The following is a 19,609-nucleotide window of genomic DNA, read 5'->3' on the forward strand; positions in this document are numbered from 1 at the left end:
AAAAAGCAAAAGAATTTCTAAAATAATTTTTAAAAGGAAGAATAAAGTAAAAGGAATTACTCTACCCAGTGTTAAGGCTGACTATATAGCTCTGGTCCTAAAGCCCATGTAGTATTGGCAGAACAGATCAATGGAATACAATAGAGAACCTAGAAATAGTCCCACATAAATATGTCCAAATGATTTCGACAAAGATGAAAAACCAATTCAGTGAAGGAATGTAGCCTTTTCAACAAATGGTGCTGAATCAATTAACCACTGGCAGGAGAAAAAAAAAAAAAAGAGCCTTGTCCTAAACCTCACACCTATACGAAAATTAACTGAAAATGGATCATAAATTTAAGTGTAAAAAAAATACAACTATGAAATTTTTAGGAAACAACAAAAGAGAAAATCTTTGGAATTTAGAGATATGCAAAGAGTTCTTAGACTTGACACCAAAAACACAATCATAAATGGAAAAATTTATATATTGGACTTTAAAATTAAAAACTGTGCTCCTCAAAAGACCCTGTTACAAAAATACATAAAATAGCTACAGATTGGGAGAAAATCTATCTGACAAAGGATGTATATCTAGAATATATAATTAACTCCCAAAATGCAAAAGTAAAAAAAAAAATCAATTAGAAAATGGGGAAAAGACATGAAGACACATTTCACCAAAGAGGGTATAGAGGCAAAAGAGCACATGAAAAGATGTTCTATTAGTCATTAGGGGAATGCAGATTTAAGCCACATGAGGTATCATTACATAGCTATTAGAATGGCTAAAATAAAAATGATGGTACAGCCACTCTGAAAAATAATTTGGAAGACTTTTTTCTCAAACTAAGCATACATTTACAGTTCAATCTAGTAATTGCGCTCTTGGACATTTATCCTTTAAAAATGGGAGTTTAGGGGCGCCTGGGTGGCTCAGTGGTTTAAGCCTCTGCCTTCCACTCAGGTCCTGATCTCAGGGTCCTGGGATCCAGCCCCACATTGGGCTCTCTGCTCAGCAGGGAGCCTGCTTCCCTGCTTCCCCCTCTCTCTCTCTGCCTGTCTCTCTGCCTGCTTGTGATCTCTGTCAAGTAAATGAATAAAAATCTTTTTAAAAAATAATATAAAGATGGGAGTTCAAGTTCACACGAAAATCTGTACATGGATGTTGGAAGTAGCTTTATTTTTAACAGCCAAAAGTGAGAAACAGCCCAGATGTTCTTCAATGTGTAAATGGCTAAATAAGCTGTAGTACCTCCGTATCATAGATTGCTACTCAACAGTAGAAAAGAACTCATCACTGACAGACTAACATGGATTGATCTCAAGGGAATTACACAGAATGAAAAAGCCCATTTCACAAGGTTATATACTGTATAATTCCATTTATAGTCCTGAAATTGTATAATTATAGACAGGTAGAATGGATTAGTACTTGCCACGCTCTAGGCATGAGAAGGAGAGGGATAGTGTGTCCATAAATGGTAGCATGAGCAAGCCGTTTGGTGATGGAACACTTTTTTATCTTGGTTGTCAGGACAGTTACACAAATCTGCAGAAGTGATAAAATTGCATAGAACTACACACACACACACACACACACACAAGAGAGTACGTGTCAAACTGATGAAATCTGAATAGACTCTGTGGATTATATCAACATTAATTTCCCGGTTTTGATACTATACTGTACTTACAAATGATGTATCCATTGGGGGGAAACTGGGTGAAAGGTATATGGTGCCTCCCTATACACTTTCTTTTTGCCACTTCCTATGAATCTATGATTATTTCAAGGTAAAGAGTTAAAAGATACATATAACTAAGCCCAACAAATGCCCTCAATGTAAAGACTATATAAATATACATAGGAAGAAAAAGAAAAAAACCCTCCAAGTTTGTGAGTAACTGATAAATGGATCATGTTACGGAGCCCAGTGGGGCCAGGAAAGGATATTGACATTTTAAGCACTGCATGGAGTGACTGAATAAACTCATAACTGGACTTAAGCATGTGATTGGTTACTTGGTTTAGTTCCTTTGTCAGCTATCATTCAAGTCTACTGGAGGCAATTTTCTCTAACCTCAAAAATCTTTGGCCAATTTTACACTGACCCAATCACACAATTATGCATTCATAGTTTTCAGGTCAAACTCTGATGTCACCACTTAACACAATCAGAATAGCAAATTTTTTAAATCAAAAGGTCTGGTATCCTTTAAAGTTCATCCAAATGGGCTATTACTATCATAACTTAAGTTGTTAAAAACTAATCCCATAAAAATGATGAAATGTTGGAGACCAACTTTAAATTAATTTAAGTAAAACAAGTAATAATTCTGAAACTATTCCCAGGCCAGTTTACATTAATATAAGTCTGGATTCTCAGACTGGTAAACCACTGATTTCAGCATTATTTCCAGAGATAGAGTGTATTCTCTCACTCCACAGAAGTAACTGGCTAGGGCACGCCTTTGGAAAAAAATGCATTAAAAATCCGTTTTGTCTAAAATAGTGACATTTATGAATTAAACCATAAGCTATTTACTTTTCTCTCAACCAAAGGAGTGTAGAAATGCCAAAGTGTCAGGAGCTGTTCAACAAAATGATTGTGTTAACCTCAAGAGGACAAAATTAAATTTACCCATTGTGTCTTAAGACAATGAAACTTACAGTCTCTTCTGCAATTCTACAGAAGCTTTCCTTTTGAAAGAAGTACTAATTCTAATCCACATCAGTTTACAAAGTTTCTCTGAAGTGTTTTAATTCAATGCTATTTAAAGTTTAGGTGTTGCTGTTTACTTACCAGTAGACATTTCTGCATTTGTACACAGAAAAGGCTAATGTATTAAATTTGAAATTATTCTCTATTTTATGAATATGGAATTTATAATTTATAAACTTATAAAAATATAAAATTTTTATAATTTATAAAATTCCATGTTTATATTTAAAAAACATTGTTGCATGAATGAGGCATTATATTTAAGGCAAAAGTTCTACTGAAAATTTTTAAACGAGGGGCACCTAGGTGGCTCAGTCAGTTAAGCATCTGCTTTCTGCTCAGTCATGATTCCAGGGTTCTGGGATCAAGCCCTATATGGGGCTCCCTGATCAGCAGGTAGCTTGCTTCATCCTCTCCCTGGCCTTGCCTCGCACTTTCTCTCATTCTCTCTCTCTCTCTCTCTCTCTCAAATAAATAAATAAAACCTTTAAAAACAAAAACAAAATGTTTAAACTAGGTAATAAAGTCAATCCATTTCCAGTTTGGTCGGAATTTTCTAAATATGTGATTTTACAGCCAGGCTTGCTTATTTGCCTGAGACATTTCATATTATTAATTATCTTAATATTTCCATGCAAGGAAGGAATGGGACATATTTTTTGATAACAAGTAAAGTAAAGGACAAAAATGAAATCTAAAAGCATGAAAGAACAGAATTTCTACAACTTGTTATAATAAGTTCTATGGTTTAACAATAAGCATCACCAAAAGTGTGATTGTCTTGTTATTCCTTACCTTTAGAAATTTACCACCAAATATCTCATGCACTTGATAGAATATTGTGAATTTACTTTTTCATCGAAAGAAAAATACATAGAAATTTCCATACATGGGAATTTCATGGCTTTTGAATCCATTTCTTTTTATCTAAATATAATTTAAATTTAACTGGAGCTTTATAGGATGAATTATTAAAATCAGCTACTGATGAAAGTTTGAACATAAATTTTGAAAACAGACCATCACTTATTTCATTTTGGATTAAAGCTTACTGAAACTACATCTTTCTCACATTCCTGTCAATATTCCTTTGTGAGCCAATGGTACTTACAGGTACTATGAAAGGATAATATAGAAACAATTTAGGTATGAATTATCTTCTACAAGTACATAGTTATCATGCACTCTAGATTAGATGAATTAGGCAATAAGAAAACTTATTTTCACATCAAAGGCAAATTTGTATTTATGTGTTATTCAGAATGAATATATAGAGGATATGGGGAGTTGTTATTTCACTTAAAACTTTCTGTTCCTGGGGCTCCTGGGTGGCTCAGTGGGTTGAAGCCTCTGCCTTCAGCTCAGGTCATGATCTCAGGGTTCTGGGATCGAGCCCTGCATCAGGCTCTCTGCTCAGCAGGGAGCCTGCTTCCTCCTCTCTCTCTGCCTGCCTCTCTGCCTACTTGTGATCTCTGTCTGTCAAATAAATAAATAAAATCTTTAAAAAAAATAAAAAAAAAAAATAAAAGACCAGCCTATCTTGAAATATTTTTAGTTTGTTAAATTGACAGTGTAAAATAAAGAACTCATAAGTAATGGGGTACAAATAGTTTGCTGCATTGCCAAAGAGTTTCAGAAACTTCATGCATCCCGTTATCACGTGCCAACAAAGTTTATCTGTAATTACCAGATGACAAAAGCTTTACATGGTGAACTGCTGCATTGAGAGTGCTGGTTCCTCCCTTTGTCACTTCTAATGCAAAACCTCTTTCACCATAAATGAAATATGATTAGACAAAGTTTCTCCATAATACTTAGAGGGAAGAATATATGCACAATGAGTAAAATAAATGCAGCAGAACATGAGCTTCAGACTCATAATGGTTGCTTGGCAGTTAAATATGTGTATGCCATGATAATGACACTATATTACCTTCAAGAGCAAGGATATTCCTAACTATAAGAAAAAGAAATGCATATAAGTGCCAAGAAACCCATCCTTACGGTCTCAATGAGGCCCTTCCTCCCATTCCATCAATCAACCAGGCAAGGTAGGAACACTGTCCCCTGTCTCTGCCCCAGAGGCTAATGTTCCAAAGGAAGTCTGGAGTACATGCTGGTCATACCAGCAGCAGCACAGTGATACTTTCCTTGGGAATTATGGCATAATTCAATGTGAAGGATTTGGATTGCCATGATATAGAACAACCTGAAAATATTTGGCTTGGTAATGTAATCATATACGTATTCATAAGATATATGACTCTTACTTTATAATTTGAATTCATCAAGAAATGGTATTACAGTCTATTAAAATGCTCTACTTTCCCCTCACTTTTGGCAAATGTTTCTTTTTCTTACAAGAAATCAAGAGAAAAGGGTAAGGAGAAACCTATTAAAAGAAGATGGGAGCATTTCTAATCTTATTCTGAACATTTGTCAAGAAAATGTTCACTAGGTTTTACCCCCAGTGTTAACAATGTGAATTTAGAAGTCATCAGACCAATGTATAACTTCATGCAACCTTTCAAGTATAAAGAGTTTAATTTCACTTTGATATTTTCAGGGTTTCCAAATATCTCCAGAGAAAGGAAACTGATCAATAAAGCTGCCCAAATTAAGGTCACTTTTGCTGATATTCTCTGAGTATAAAGAATAAATAGGGAAATAAGAATAGACATTTTCCCCCTAAGTCTTCTAGAATAAAAATAAATCACAACACAAAAAGAAGGAAAAAACTTTTTACAAAAACGAGAATGCTTGTTTCCATAAAAATTCAATGTGACCATCAGTTCACAGTAGTTTTTAAATTATTGGTTTACTATATATAAGGAAATAGAAAAGAATATGTCACACAGTATGACAGTTTTCCTAGCAAATATAGATTATTGTGCATTCTCTGTGAAAAAGATTATCTCTGTACTTATTCCAAAGTTCTATTTTGGGGGAACCTCTGACCTCATAGATAAAGCTACATTTAGAAAAATTTTTTAAAAACAGTTAAGGAAGGGCACCTGGGTGGCTCAGTATTTTAAGTGTCTAACTTAAACTCAGGTCATGATCTCAAGGTTCTTGGGTCCAGTCCTGCATCTAGCTCTGCACTCAGCAGGGAGTCTGCTTCTCGCTCTCCCTCTTCCACTGCCCCTCCCCCTGTTTATGCTGTTTCTCACTCTCTTTTTCTCTCTCTGACAAATAAATAAAATCTTAAAAAAAAAAGAAAATTTTAAGGATTTTTTTTTTACCATATGTCTTTGATGAATTAATAAATGTCATTGGTAAAATTTAAATTCACTTTTCATTAAGCAATGGTAGGAAATAAATCAATAAATATTGTACTAAATTGAATATTCAAAAACATGGTATAGTTTTAACAAAATGTAGACATCTTTTTTCTTTATTCCTCAGTTTATTCACCCACAAAATAAGATAACAATAATACACTTGTTAATATCAGATCATTAATGTTAGTTTCAAAAGTAATATGATGTATATGAAAGCAATTCTTTTTTTAATTAACAATTCAATTATTTGGTGCCTGGGTGGCTCAGTGGGTTAAGCCTCTGTCTTCAGCTCAGGTCATGATCCCCAGGTCCTGGGATTGAGGCCGGCATCGGGCTCTCTGCTCAGTGGGAAGCCTGCTTTCCCCTCTCTCTGCCTGCCTCTTTGCCTACTTGTGATCTCTCTCTGTCAAATAAATAAAATAAACAAAATCTTTTTTTAAAAAATCCCCTTAGATCCAACAAAGTTACATTACTTTGAACTGATATCTTAGAATTTCAATTCTTGCTTGATGCTTAGTTTCAGGTAATACAAATATACACAGAGGGGAAACATATATGGCTATACATTAAACTATTCAACATTCGAATGTGTTTCAATATTGTCTTGGTATACTGAATCATGCCTTTTGAATTACAATTTTGAAAATACCAGGGCATCTCCTTTTGAAATTAGTTGATCTGCATCAGAATATTTTCAAATTATTTTTACATTTCAGGGTAGCTAAACAGATTCTTAAGGAAATGACATCTATTAGTGTCAGCGGCTCAAAATTAATTCCCTTTAATATTCACACTAGAGAGTCCATGTGGATAGACACAAGAGCTGAAAATGCTAGAGGGCTGGTTTGCTTGTTTGGATTTTGCTTTCTTTTCCATAATGAACACATAATCCAATGAGATTGTCTACACAATACAATCAAAATCAATTAAGAACCAGTACTGATTTGTTCTGCCATATTTAACTACATTAAAAGCTTATCACTATTACAACTTAATGTTTACTAACTCACTTTATTACATATTAAATGCTAAAATCTATGTTAATATAATGTTGAGATTGCATATTTGAAAATAAAGCAGGAAAGAGAAAATTCAAGGTTAAATTCTCTTAGCAAAGGTTGATTTTCTTTATTGGTTGAAGGATTCATAGTACATAAGCAGCAAAAGCCACAATTTCTTGAAGGCAAAAATATAAAGTCAGTTGAATATTTTAATTGTCTATGTAAATATGCATGTGATTTGTGTTTGCATGTGTATATATCTATTTGATAACAATTTCAGTTATAAAGTAACTTATTTGAATAATTTTAAAGCAATTTATTAACTTTCATGGACTAAATAGATTAAAATGTTAAATAATAAATAAATAAAATTTTAAAGAATTTAAAAATTATATGTTAAGTAAGATATAATTTCATTTTTTAACTGATAACAGTTGTTTTAAGATAAAATAATGAAGAATCATTGATTCAAGAGCTCCAAAGAGAATCTTTCAGAAACCATTCAAATTTAATACAAGTTTAAAATATACACATTTAAAAGTATGATAGATGGAAGTGATGATTTTGCTGAAAATTCACCAGCATGGGGCATGGAGTAGGAAGATCAAGGCAAGATGAGATGTATCAAGAAGCAAAATTTTAAACCTAAAGCTCCCTCTATCTACTTAGAAAGTCTATAAATGTGTGAGTGAAATAATGAAAGAATTCAAATAAGATTTGTTCATTTAATGGGGATATCAGTTATCTATCACCACAATAATACTACATAGCAAGCAACAAAGAAACGTCAGTGACATAAACCAAGTACTTATTGCTCATACATCTGAGGTGGTCATTATGCAGCTCTGCTGATCTACATACATCACTCACTTATTCACCTGGGATTTACTAGCTAGGTTAACCAGGTGCTCTAAATTGGCCTTAACTAGGCTCACTTAGGCTTACTTATCTTCAGGGCTTATTCCACATGTCTCTGATCCTCCATAAGGCTAGCCTAGCTTCTTAAAGCAATGGCAGAAAGTGGAAATGAGGACATTCCATTCAACCCTCTTCTAACCTCCACTGGCAAAAAGAAAAAAAAAAAAATCACATTGCTGGGCCATTGTATTCACCATTGTATTCTAGGTCCAGCCAAGTGTAATAAGGCAGGATAAAAATTAAAGACATATCTATTAGAAAAGAAAAGGCAAAACTATTCACAGATGACATAAGTTTCTACATAGAAAATCATAAGGAATCTACACAAAAAAGTTACTAGAACAAAAAAGTGAGTTTAGCAGTCACAAGTACAATTTACAAATATCAGTTGTGTTTCTTAACATCAGCAACAAGCTATATTAGATTGAACTTTTTAAAATTCCATTTTAATCGCACCTACAAATATGAAATATTTAAGGTTAAGTTTAATAAAATGTGAAACACTGTTATACTGAAAACTACAAAACCTTGCTAAGAGAAATTAAAGAAAACCTAAAAAATGCAGAGATATGACATGTTTATAAATAAGGGGACACAATATTTTAAGATGTCAATTCTTCCCGAGGCGCCTGGATGGCTCAGTGGGTTAAAGCCTCTGCCTTCAGCTCCGGTCATGTCCCCAGGGTCCTGGGATAAAGACCCTCATCGGGCTCTCTGCTTGGCAGGGAGCCTGCTTCCCCCTCTCTCTCTGCCTGCCTCTCTGCCTACTTGTGATCTCTGTCAAATAAATACAAAAATTAAAAAAAAAAAGATGTCAATTCTTCCCAAATCGATCTCTTGAAGCATTCTAAATCAAATTGATCCACAGTTACATCACCAGTAAAAAATACAAATGGTTTTTCTGAAGACATTCGTAAGCTGATTCTAAAATTTATAAGCAGCAGAACTAGAATAAACAAAATAATTTTTTAAAAAATAAACAAGTTTGGAGAACCCATACTAAGTGATTTCAAAAATTATTACAAAGACATAACACTCAAAATAATTTGGTATTAAGGTAAGGGTAAAAAGGATCAATGGGATATAAGTAAGAGCCCAGACAGACCCACATTAATTTTAAGCAAAAGTGCCAAGTAATTCAATGAGGAAAAGACAGCCTTTTCAAAAATAATGCTGGAACAATCAGATGTCCATATGCCCAAAGGAAAAATAAGAACAAAATCTGACCCTTACCTCACATCATCTGCAGAGAAATGAACAAAAAATAATAAACATAAATCTAAAATCTAAAACTAAAACTTCTAGAAGGAAACATAAGAAAATCTCTGTGTTATTAAGTAAATATTTCTTAGTTTGGAATTCCTCAAAATTAGAAACTTTTGTTCTTTAAAATATACTGTTAAAAAAAAAATGAAATGGCATCCAGAGACTAGGAAAATATCTATCTGATAAAGGGCAATACTCAGAATTTGTAAACTCTTATAACTCAATAATAATAAACTAAATTAAGAAGTAAGCAATAAGCACATGAAAAATGTTCATCATTAGTAATTAGGGAAATAGAACTTCAAACCCCAGTGAAAATACCACTACACATTCACTAGACTGACTGAAATTTGAAAGGCTGATAATATCGAGTGTTGGTATTGGAGAATGTAGAAAATATGGAGCACTAATATATTGCTGGTAGAAATGCAAAATAATACAACCATATTTGGAAAACATTTTAGCAATTTCTTTCAAAGTTAAATTTACATTTACCATATAAGCCAACAGTATCAATTCTAGGTTTTTACCAGAAAAAAATAAAACTCTGTCCACACAAAGAATTTTACTTGAATGTTCACAGCAGAATAATTTAAGCCATAATAGTATAAAACTGAAGCAACCCAATTATCCATCAACTGGTAAATGAATGAACAAAATATGGTTTATTTATCCATAAAATGGGATACTAATCAGCAACAAAAAGTAAATAACTATTGTACAACATCGTGGATGAATCTTAAAAACAATATGCTAAATGGAAGAAGTCAGCCACAAAAGACTATGTACTATTTAATTCCATTACTATAGAATTCTAGAAAAAGCAAAACTGTAAAGGTAGAAAGCCATTAAGTCATTGCCAGAGGTAAGGAGTTGGGGAAGGGAAGAAGACAGACTGAAAATGGTTACATGGAAATTTTTGGGGATGACAGAAATAACCTATATTATAATTTTGATGGTTGTTACATGGCAATATGCATTTATTATAATGCATTAAGTTATACCCTTTAAATTGGTGCAAAAAGATCATTGCATACATTATATATCTCAATAAAAATTAAAAACAAAAAATTCCATTTATAAGAGACACAAAAAAGAAAGAATTAACCAAGAATAAATATAAGAATTGTGAGAGATTTACATGAAAAAAGATATATACGAATAAAAGACCTTAAGATGTTATAAAGAACATAAAATTAGACTTTAATACGTGGGAAGTCATCTCATTCTCTTCAATACAAGGATTCATTAATAGGTAAAACTTATTATACAGTGAGCATGGTGTGCTATTCTAAGCCTTTTATGCATATTAACTCAATCTTCACAAGAGTCCTACGATAGTACTACTATTCTCCTTCTCTTCCTCCTCCTCCTCCTTCTTCTTCTTCTTTTTTTTTTTTTAAATCATCAAGGCAGAGACAGAGAAAGTTACTTACCAAAGGTCACAAAAATAGTAAGTGGTAAAGTCTGGACTTAAGAACAAGTAGTCTGGTGGTCAGATGCTATATACACCCATCACAGGTCATTCTGCCTCTGAACATAAAAAAGATGCCAATTCTCCCTCTATTAACCTACAAGTTTAATTATCTCAATAAAGATACTATCAAATCTAATTTTTAGAATGAGAAATTTATTCTCCATTCATATGGAAACATAAACAATAATTAAAAACTGAAAAATAGGGTGCCCGGTGGCTCAGTTGGTTAAGCGTCTACCTTCGGCTCATGTCATGATCCCAGAGTCCTGAGATTGAGTCCTATGTGGGCTCCCTGCTCAGCGGGGAGTCTGTTTCTCCCTCTCTCTCTGCCCCTCCCCCTGTTTGTGCGCTCTCCCTCTCTCTCTCTCTCTCTCTCTCTGACAAATAAATAAATAAAATCTTTTTTAAAAAAATCTAAAAAATAGGTAAAATAAAAGAAAGCTAAGTAGTGGAACAGAACTGAGATGCCAGGAATAAATCTAAATTCCAAATTAATATATTTGTATGTAAGTATATGTAAAAGTAGCATTATGTATCAAAGAGGAAATGATGGATTGGTCAAAAATGGTGCTACATCCTCATACTGGGTGCCCCTTCAAGACTACTTCCACATTGGGCTTTCATGGCAGGAAAGAGAACTAAGTATCTATGGAAGAAAGGCATGTACTTTTATACACTTTGGATTTTACATCATATATATAATCTATTTGAAAATTAGCATTAATTAATTACAAGATAGATTTAAGAAAAGCTTAGTAATTTAGTGTTGATAGTCCATGGCAAGTCATTCAAGTACTATGAGATGTTTGAAAATTTTGCCTTAGATGTATAGTATTAACTTGTCAGAAGTAAACTGGACTGTCTCTGCCAGAGGAGAAATACTAAACAGGATAAACTTTTGAACAAATTACAATGGCTTTTCTTATATTCTAGGGGTGGATATGGGGAGTTCATTGAGAGTGGGCATGTTATCTCTTACTGTTCCAATTTACTAAGGGTTTGGGCATATGCATGTCGTGTGTGTGTGTGTGTGTGTGTGTGTGTGTGTGTGTGTGTGTGTGTAAAATAGAGAGAGAGCTGCAGACAATAGGCATTAATGAAGAAAGAGAAGCCGGAAACTAAGAAGGGTCACAAGAGATACATTTTCTACTCATTGCTATTACTTTGAGTCTGTAAACAGTTAATGGGTCTTTCTCTTTCCCAGAAACGGCTGCCTTTCGGCACATTATGGAGTGAGTGCTCCTACAGGATTTATTTAAGTGTGTGACAAAGGGCACATTAAGAACCTTTTGTATTGAAAGGCATGATGTTATTTTAAGACATGTTTATCACTGCTTGGCATCGCCAATGCAATGAGGATGGCATTGGCAATGAAAAATTGTTCCCAGGAACTAACATCTCTCCCTGTGTTCTAAAACCGACTCAACGGCCCAAAGGAACAAAGAGAAGGGCTTGCTTGAACTTCAAGCCTGTTCAACAATGGCTTGTGTAAATGGTAGGAATGTCTTTTCCACCTAATCTACAAATACCACTACGGTTAATCCAATTTAAAATCCTAACCTTATCACCACCTGTTTTCCTACATCAGCACTATACTCCAAGCCAAACTGACTGTTTACACATCCACACACACAATTTTATTTTTTTAAAATGTCTCTCAACAAGTAAAACTGAAGGTAAATAATGACAATTTTTTTTTTTAATTTGGGGAAAGGAGGGGGGGGTAAGTGGGCTTTCTAAAAAGAAGCAATTAGTAATTCTTGACCAGCCTAATTAAAGAGTAGTTGAATTTTCAAGATTATGTATGCTCTTGCCTTTCCCACAATATATCTGCATAAAGCAGCATATTCACCCTGCACTGCCATGGAAGCCCAATGTGGGAGTAGTCTTGAAGGGGCACCCAATATGAGGATGCAGCTCAGCAACATGGTCCCCAATGAAAAAGGAGTATGTGACCTAAACAAGCAATAAAACAAAATAGAATACACATAAAGATACCCTTACCATGTCCTTAAAAATCCAATATATGTTATGTTTTATAAAGTTTTGATACATTTTATTATCATAAAAGTTAAAGTAATTTCTCTAAGTTGTTATTATGGTAATCTTGGTTTTGTTCAAAGTAAAAACATGCATATAAACACCATTTTTTCATATATTGAAACAATCAATTCACCAGAAAAGTTCTATATTGTTTTCTACATTCTCCCCAGCACATCTTTTAAGTGATGAGTTCCTGTGAGCAGTCTGTTGATGTGTTGTTATCATTAAAGTTTTCTTTGTTACTGAATTTGATAAGTGGCCACCTTAAAGGCTGATGCTCCCTAGGAATGACACTCTGCCCTCCTTACTTGTCACCTCCCAGATTATGAGGATCTCAAATCTCAACTGCTCCTCTCAGCTGATGTAACTACAAAAAGCCACACCTAAATTTCTAGTTCTTTTAGCTAACTACTCACCTCCAAGTTTATATTTCTAATCCGGTATGCTAACTTTCTCTCTAGACACCCCACTCTACCCACACAAAGAGCTCCTCACCTTCATGCTTTCCCCACTTTGGTTAAGTGGCACGTTTACCCAACCATAACCCTGAGAATTACATTAGCTAGCTCCTTGTTTCTTACCACCCACATTTCATTTTTCCTCCTTATTATCTCTATAGTCTGACCCCTCCTCCCAAGTCCTACTACTCTTCAGGCTTTTATTATTTCTTGTTCGTTGAATCACAGTAGATCCAAGTGCCCTCCCTATGTCTACCTTCCCCAGCAACTGCCCAGTCTGTTCCCTATGGCTCTCAGCACTGTATCTCTCACTGCAGAGCTAACCACACTGTCCTGTGTGTCTTTTGATTCTTCCATGGTAGCCTATACCAGCTCATGTGACCCACAGATGATCTCTTTGTTTTTTGTTTTTTGTTGTTTTTTTTTTATTTGTCAGAGCGAGAGAGGGAGAGAGAGCGAGCACAGGCAGACAGAATGGCAGGCAGAGGCAGAGGGAGAAGCAGGCTCCCTGCCAAGCAAGGAGTCTGATGTGGGACTCGATCCCAGGACGCTGGGATCATGACCTGGGCCGAAGGCAGCTGCTCAACCAACTGAGCCACCCAGGCGTCCCTGATCTCTTTGTTTTGCCACCCCTTTTCACAGTTAAAGTTAAAATGAACTGTTATTTAAATTTAGAGACTTCACACAAAATTTGAGATTCCAGCTTTTCTCAAGAACTCAAACAACATGGCAGCATGGGGGCCCTGCATCCCCAACTCTATGGCAACCAGCTGAGGCTAAATAGAACTGTTACATTTGGACAGTGGATAATGGCCTCTCCAGTTCCCAACAACTTATGTGATACTCATGCTTCTACTAACCAAACCACCTTCCCCACCTGTTTGACACTTGATGGCACAAGTGGTTGTCTGAGTTTAAAACCTCTGGTCCGCCCACACTCTATCTGGGATTTGATCTAATACAATCTTAAAATTATTCCTCTGGGTAAATCACATCAATTCTCAGTTCAGGTTGTTCACACATAAGATAAGAATCAAAGACCAAGTGGCCTCAATTTGCTAACCATGAGAAGGGGACTGGAAAAATAAGTACCTTGACCTCATACTTTTTCCTCTCGCCTCTCTCCCACTAGACTCTTCATTGCCTGATTCCAAACAGAAGCCCAGAGGTAGATGAAATATTTAAAAGAATTTAGAACTCAAAATAGTCAGGAAGCATCTAGTTTATCAAAACCCTGATTGTGTTCCCTGGTAGAAGCTGTCCTCTCTAGAACCTTAAAATTCATAAAGCCTGAGGTCACAGAGAAAAAAGACAAAAAATCTACCAGTCAGTAATCAGGAAAAATAATGAGAGAGACCAATCTCATCTCTGTCCCTTGGTTCCTAAACATCTTCTAACTATGTAGATAGAACCAAATATTAGCTGCTGGCTTAAGGGGCATTAGCTACATCCCATAGAATAGCACTGAACCTCACAAAATATTTTTTCCTAGTTGGCACTGTAACTTAGCCTTCCTCATGCCATTACACTGTTCTATAAAAATAGCAGTTTTGGGGGGCACCAAAGGCAAAGCCTTTGGCTCCGGTCATGATCTCAGGGACCTGGGATGGAGCCCTGCATCAGGCTCTCTGCTCAGCGGGGAGCCCATTTCCCCCTACCCCTCTGTCTGCCTCTGCCTACTTGTGATCTCTCTCTCTCTGTCAAATAAATTTGAGAAATATTTTTAAAAATAATAATAATAGTTTTGGGAGGATGGGACACAAAGTAAGATCAGAGTGAATTCCATAGGCAGAAGTCCAAAGCCACACCTTTTTTGCAGTAAAATAAGTCCCCTGTTCAGAGGAGATATTTTATGAGCCATGGATACAACAACCTGTAATCTATGAACCAAGATGCTGGCAGAAACCCTGAAGGCAGAGAAGGCAAATGTATTCCTAAGTAAGTCTGTCCCTATATGGACAAGTACTATCTTCTCCTTGGTGAGCAGGCTGCCAACTCTTCCCTGTTGTCTTTTGCTATGGTCAGATTGGACGCCTAATGGAGGATATAGAAGCCAGATCAGCCTTGGTGAGAGGAGGTCCATGTTGTTGAGCTTAGGCATAACCTGAACTCTTGATGCCATGACCACTTTGTAGTGAACCATGGAACAGGCATGTCTGGGATATGAAGCTGACTGACATCCATGATGGGTCAAGTTGTCTATGTTATCAGTAAGAGCCTCCTTCACAGATGAAACTTTATCTAAGCATTTATGCCAGTCACAAATCACTCAGTGCCCATATGTATAAGAGACCCATATGTATACTTGTTCCCTACACCTCTTTTGTCACCAATCTTCTAAATGTGTTCATTTTAAATCCATGAGCAGCCTACCATTCCATTAGCCATTCATGAATCAAGTACATGCATACTCAGGCCATCTTTACTTCCAGAATAGGTATGCAATCACATGGATCACTTGAAGTCCTGCCCATTCTGGGGATTCCCTTCCACCACTGTTTTTTATAGTAATTGCCCCTTTTTGGCTCATGCCAATTTAACAGTATGAGGCAGAGGAGACAAAGTCCTGGTTCTCCTAATACTTATGTCCCAAACTATCCAGATCATGAGGTAACTTCTACAAGTTCTTTCAGATTTAAAACAAGTAAGAACACACACCACCACCACCCTCACACATAAACCCACACCAGCTTTGTTTCAGAAACATTTTCTATAAGGAACCAAGGCTTGTAAGCCTTTATAATCAACTAGAAATTAATTTTTCTACAGTATTAGAAAGAAGCAGCAAAAACATTCTTTTAGATGTACAAAATTTTTTTTTTTAATTAAACTTTGTTTTAGAGCTGTGTTAGTTTCCCTCCCCCATTTCTATCATAAGTTAACTTACTCTTCTTACTGGAAAGGATAAAACTGATGGCAGGAAAAGCAAACAGCACTCACTCATGTAAACAATCTCACCTGTAATTCATTAACCCTGGTATCCTCAGCCTCCTAGAAAAAGTGTCCCATTTATTAGCTTCCAATCCCAAGTTCATGTTTGTCTTTCAGTTCTGGAGCATTATTGGGCAGTAAAGAAAGGAGACGCTCTATTACTGGTGACACCTTGTACATGGAGTTACCAATCTTACACAGATGATATAGGCTGCTTAATGAACTCTTTTCATCTCTGTTCGATTAACCACCCCACTCTTCCCATGATTTGTATTTCCTACCTCCTGAAGAAAGTAAAAAAACACATATTACTGAGGCATCTCACTTTTATTCTACCATCTAAAACAAGAGAAACAGAAACTATAATAGGAATAGCAACTCAGAAATAGTAATTTCCCCAAAGTGTGGAATATGATTGTATTTGAGATTACTCTAGTTAGTGTGCAAGACTATCAGTATCAGGGGGTACTCTAACCAGGAAAATGATATTAAAAAATCATAATAAGAAGGTTCTTTCCATTCATGTTCTCCTAAAATTCTTTACTTCTATAAGGAGAAAAAGTTCTCAGTTTGGGGCTAGACTTTCACAACTAAGGCTTTAATGCAGAGAAAACAGGTATCTTGCTCAGAACACTTGGTGGGCAACAACTTCTAACTAGAAACTAAAATCATTATTCTGTTTTTGTTGTTCGTGTATGGCAAATGATACTGACTGCATAGTAGTGATAGTGAGATTGCTTTTGATTAGCAAGTTTTAAAAGTTAAGTTATTTTGGGGCACCTGGGCGGCTCAGTGGGTTAAGCCTCTGCCTTCGGCCCAGGTCATGATCTCAGAGTTCTGGGATCAAGCCCCGCATCGGGCTCTCTGCTCAGCAGTGAGCCTGCTTCCTCCTCTCTCTGCCTGCCTCTCTGCCTACTTGTGATCTCTCTCTCTCTCTATCAAATAATAAAAAAAAAAAAAAGAAAAAAAAAAGTTAAGTTATTTTAAGTAAAATTTTTTGTTTTTTTTAAAGATTTTATTTATGGGACGCCTGGGTGGCTCAGTTGGTTAAGCAGCTGCCTTCGGCTCAGGTCATGATCCCAGCGTCCTGGGATCGAGTTCCGCATCGGGCTCCTTGCTCGTCAGGGAACCTGCTTCTCCCTCTGCCTCTGCCTGCCATTCTGTCTGCCTGTGCTCGCTCTCTCTGACAAATAAATAAATAAAATCTTAAAAAAAAAAAAAGATTTTATTTATTTACTTGATAGAGAGAGATAGATCACAAGTAGGCAAAGAGGCAGGCAGAGGGGGGAAATGGGCTCCCCGCTGAGCAGAGAGCCTGATGTGGGGCTCGATCCCAGGACACTGAGATCATGTCCTGAACCAAAGGCAGAGGCTTAATCCACTGAGCTACCCAGGCACCCCTAAATAAAATTTTTAAGCAAATAATAGTACAAGTCATACATGAATACAATGGAAACCTCAAAATGGGAATACATATGAAAGAAATTCTGAAAACACTGCAAGAGAAAAAAAGATATAGTAACTATTTATAACAGGAATTAGTCCTGAAGGTAGGATTCACTCATATACTGGTGGGTGTTTTGTGTTTGGGCTGCATGTGTGTGCATAGGAGAGCAGTCGGGGTTCTGAACTTTCTTCTACTCCCCATTTCCTCATAATGAAAAGACTATATTATTGTCACACTTCCATTGTGTTAAATACTTACATGTATACTGTGTTAAATATACATATATATGGTAACACTGGCTCTCAATATTGCTATAATATTTTTTAAAACTTGATAATGTATAATATTTTTACTTTTTATAATTGTACTTAATCCTGAAAGTTCTTTCTGAAATACCAGTTATTTCCTTCAATTAAAGGTCTCATACCTTATTTTCTGAACATTTTGTCCCCAAGTATTTCTGTCTCTCTCTGAATTATCTTCTATTTAGAACCTAGGCTTAATAAACTAATTTCATTGACATAAATGTGTTTAGAGATCCTGTTCTTCAGAAAGAATAGAGGTAATTGGCATTTTGTGTATAGGAGTAGAAGAGCCTTCATTAAACTTCATTAGTCTCATTCAACCAAGATTAATGGTTAAAAATTTTATTTTGCTGCAATTATTTGTATCTCTCTTATGCAGTCATATGCAAATTATATTATTTGTTAACTTCACATAAAACAACTTATGTAAACAGATAAAAATGAAGGGCTTATATCTATTTAGAATAATTCATCTTTCATTTCTCTATTGCCAAACATTTCTTTTACAGCACTGAAAACTGTAATAGAAGGATGTGATTAGTTAAGGGTTATCACTTTGCCACTTTTTCACTTTCTGCCATTCCACTGTGTCTCCCAGCAATTATTACTACCTACTTCACTGGAAATGCTCCTCATAGGTCACTAAACCTTAAGGTGTCCCAGATACTTCTAAGCTATAGCACATTCTTTTCCTTCCTTAAATTCTTGAATTGAAGCCTAAAGTGCTGTGGCTTTTGAACATAAATAAAAAGACAAACTTTAGGGTTGTTTTTGGATTACTGAGATTAAGATTTCACTCATTCTCATGAAAAAAAGACTTGCCACATGTGCATAAACCCAAAGGGATGCTGAAAACTCTAAGAAAATAGATTAGTAATCACTATAAACAGATGTACATTTTGGCAATTACTGAATTTTTTAAAGACAAAAAAAAAGTTGGCCAAGTTTATTCCCATGCTTAAATCTTTGATCCTCTAGTACAATGGACATTTTGTAAGACATTTTTTAAGCATAAAAATTTGCTTTGATATTGAATCTGTTTGGAGTCTTGCAGCTGTGATACCCTGGGACCAGGAATCACTTTGTTCCCCATCATATAGATATTTTTAAACAAACACTCAACAAAAAACATGAAGTTCAAGAGAATTTTTTAACATATTATCTCTAGATGCACTTCTTTTTTTTTTTTTTTTTTTTTTTTTTTTACTTACAGGACAACTGATATCTGGCAAAAGCACATCATTTAGAAAGTGGTTCATGTATAAAATATAACTTTCAAACATTATATTAAAAACATAGCTTCTTGGGTGCCTGGGTGGCTCAGTCAGTTAAGTATCTGCCTTCGGCTCAGATCATGATACCATGGTCCTGGGATCCAGTCCCACATTGGGCTCCCTACACAGTGGAGAGTTTGCTTCTCCCTCTCCCTCTGCCCCTTCCTGCTGCTTGTGCATTCTCTCTCTCTCTCTCTCTGGTTCTCTCTCAAATAAATAAATAAAATCTTTTTTAAAAAAATACAGCTTCTTAAAATAAACTCTACTAAAGAAAAAATTTAAATTTTTTTTTCTTTTATAATATCCAATTTTGACTTTTACATTTATTTAAAAATATAATCTTCCCTTATATATCTATCACAACTTACTTCTGGTTTTCAACTAGCTTTTCAGCTTAAGATTCATAAATATCAAAGAAATACAACATTTGTAGTAGTTGATGAAATGCTGAATAAGAAAGTACTTATTTTTAGCATAAAAGAGAAATTTCATAATAAAGT

Source organism: Lutra lutra, chromosome 1, assembly GCF_902655055.1.
Source record: "Lutra lutra chromosome 1, mLutLut1.2, whole genome shotgun sequence".
In the NCBI taxonomy this organism is placed as follows: domain Eukaryota; kingdom Metazoa; phylum Chordata; class Mammalia; order Carnivora; family Mustelidae; genus Lutra; species Lutra lutra.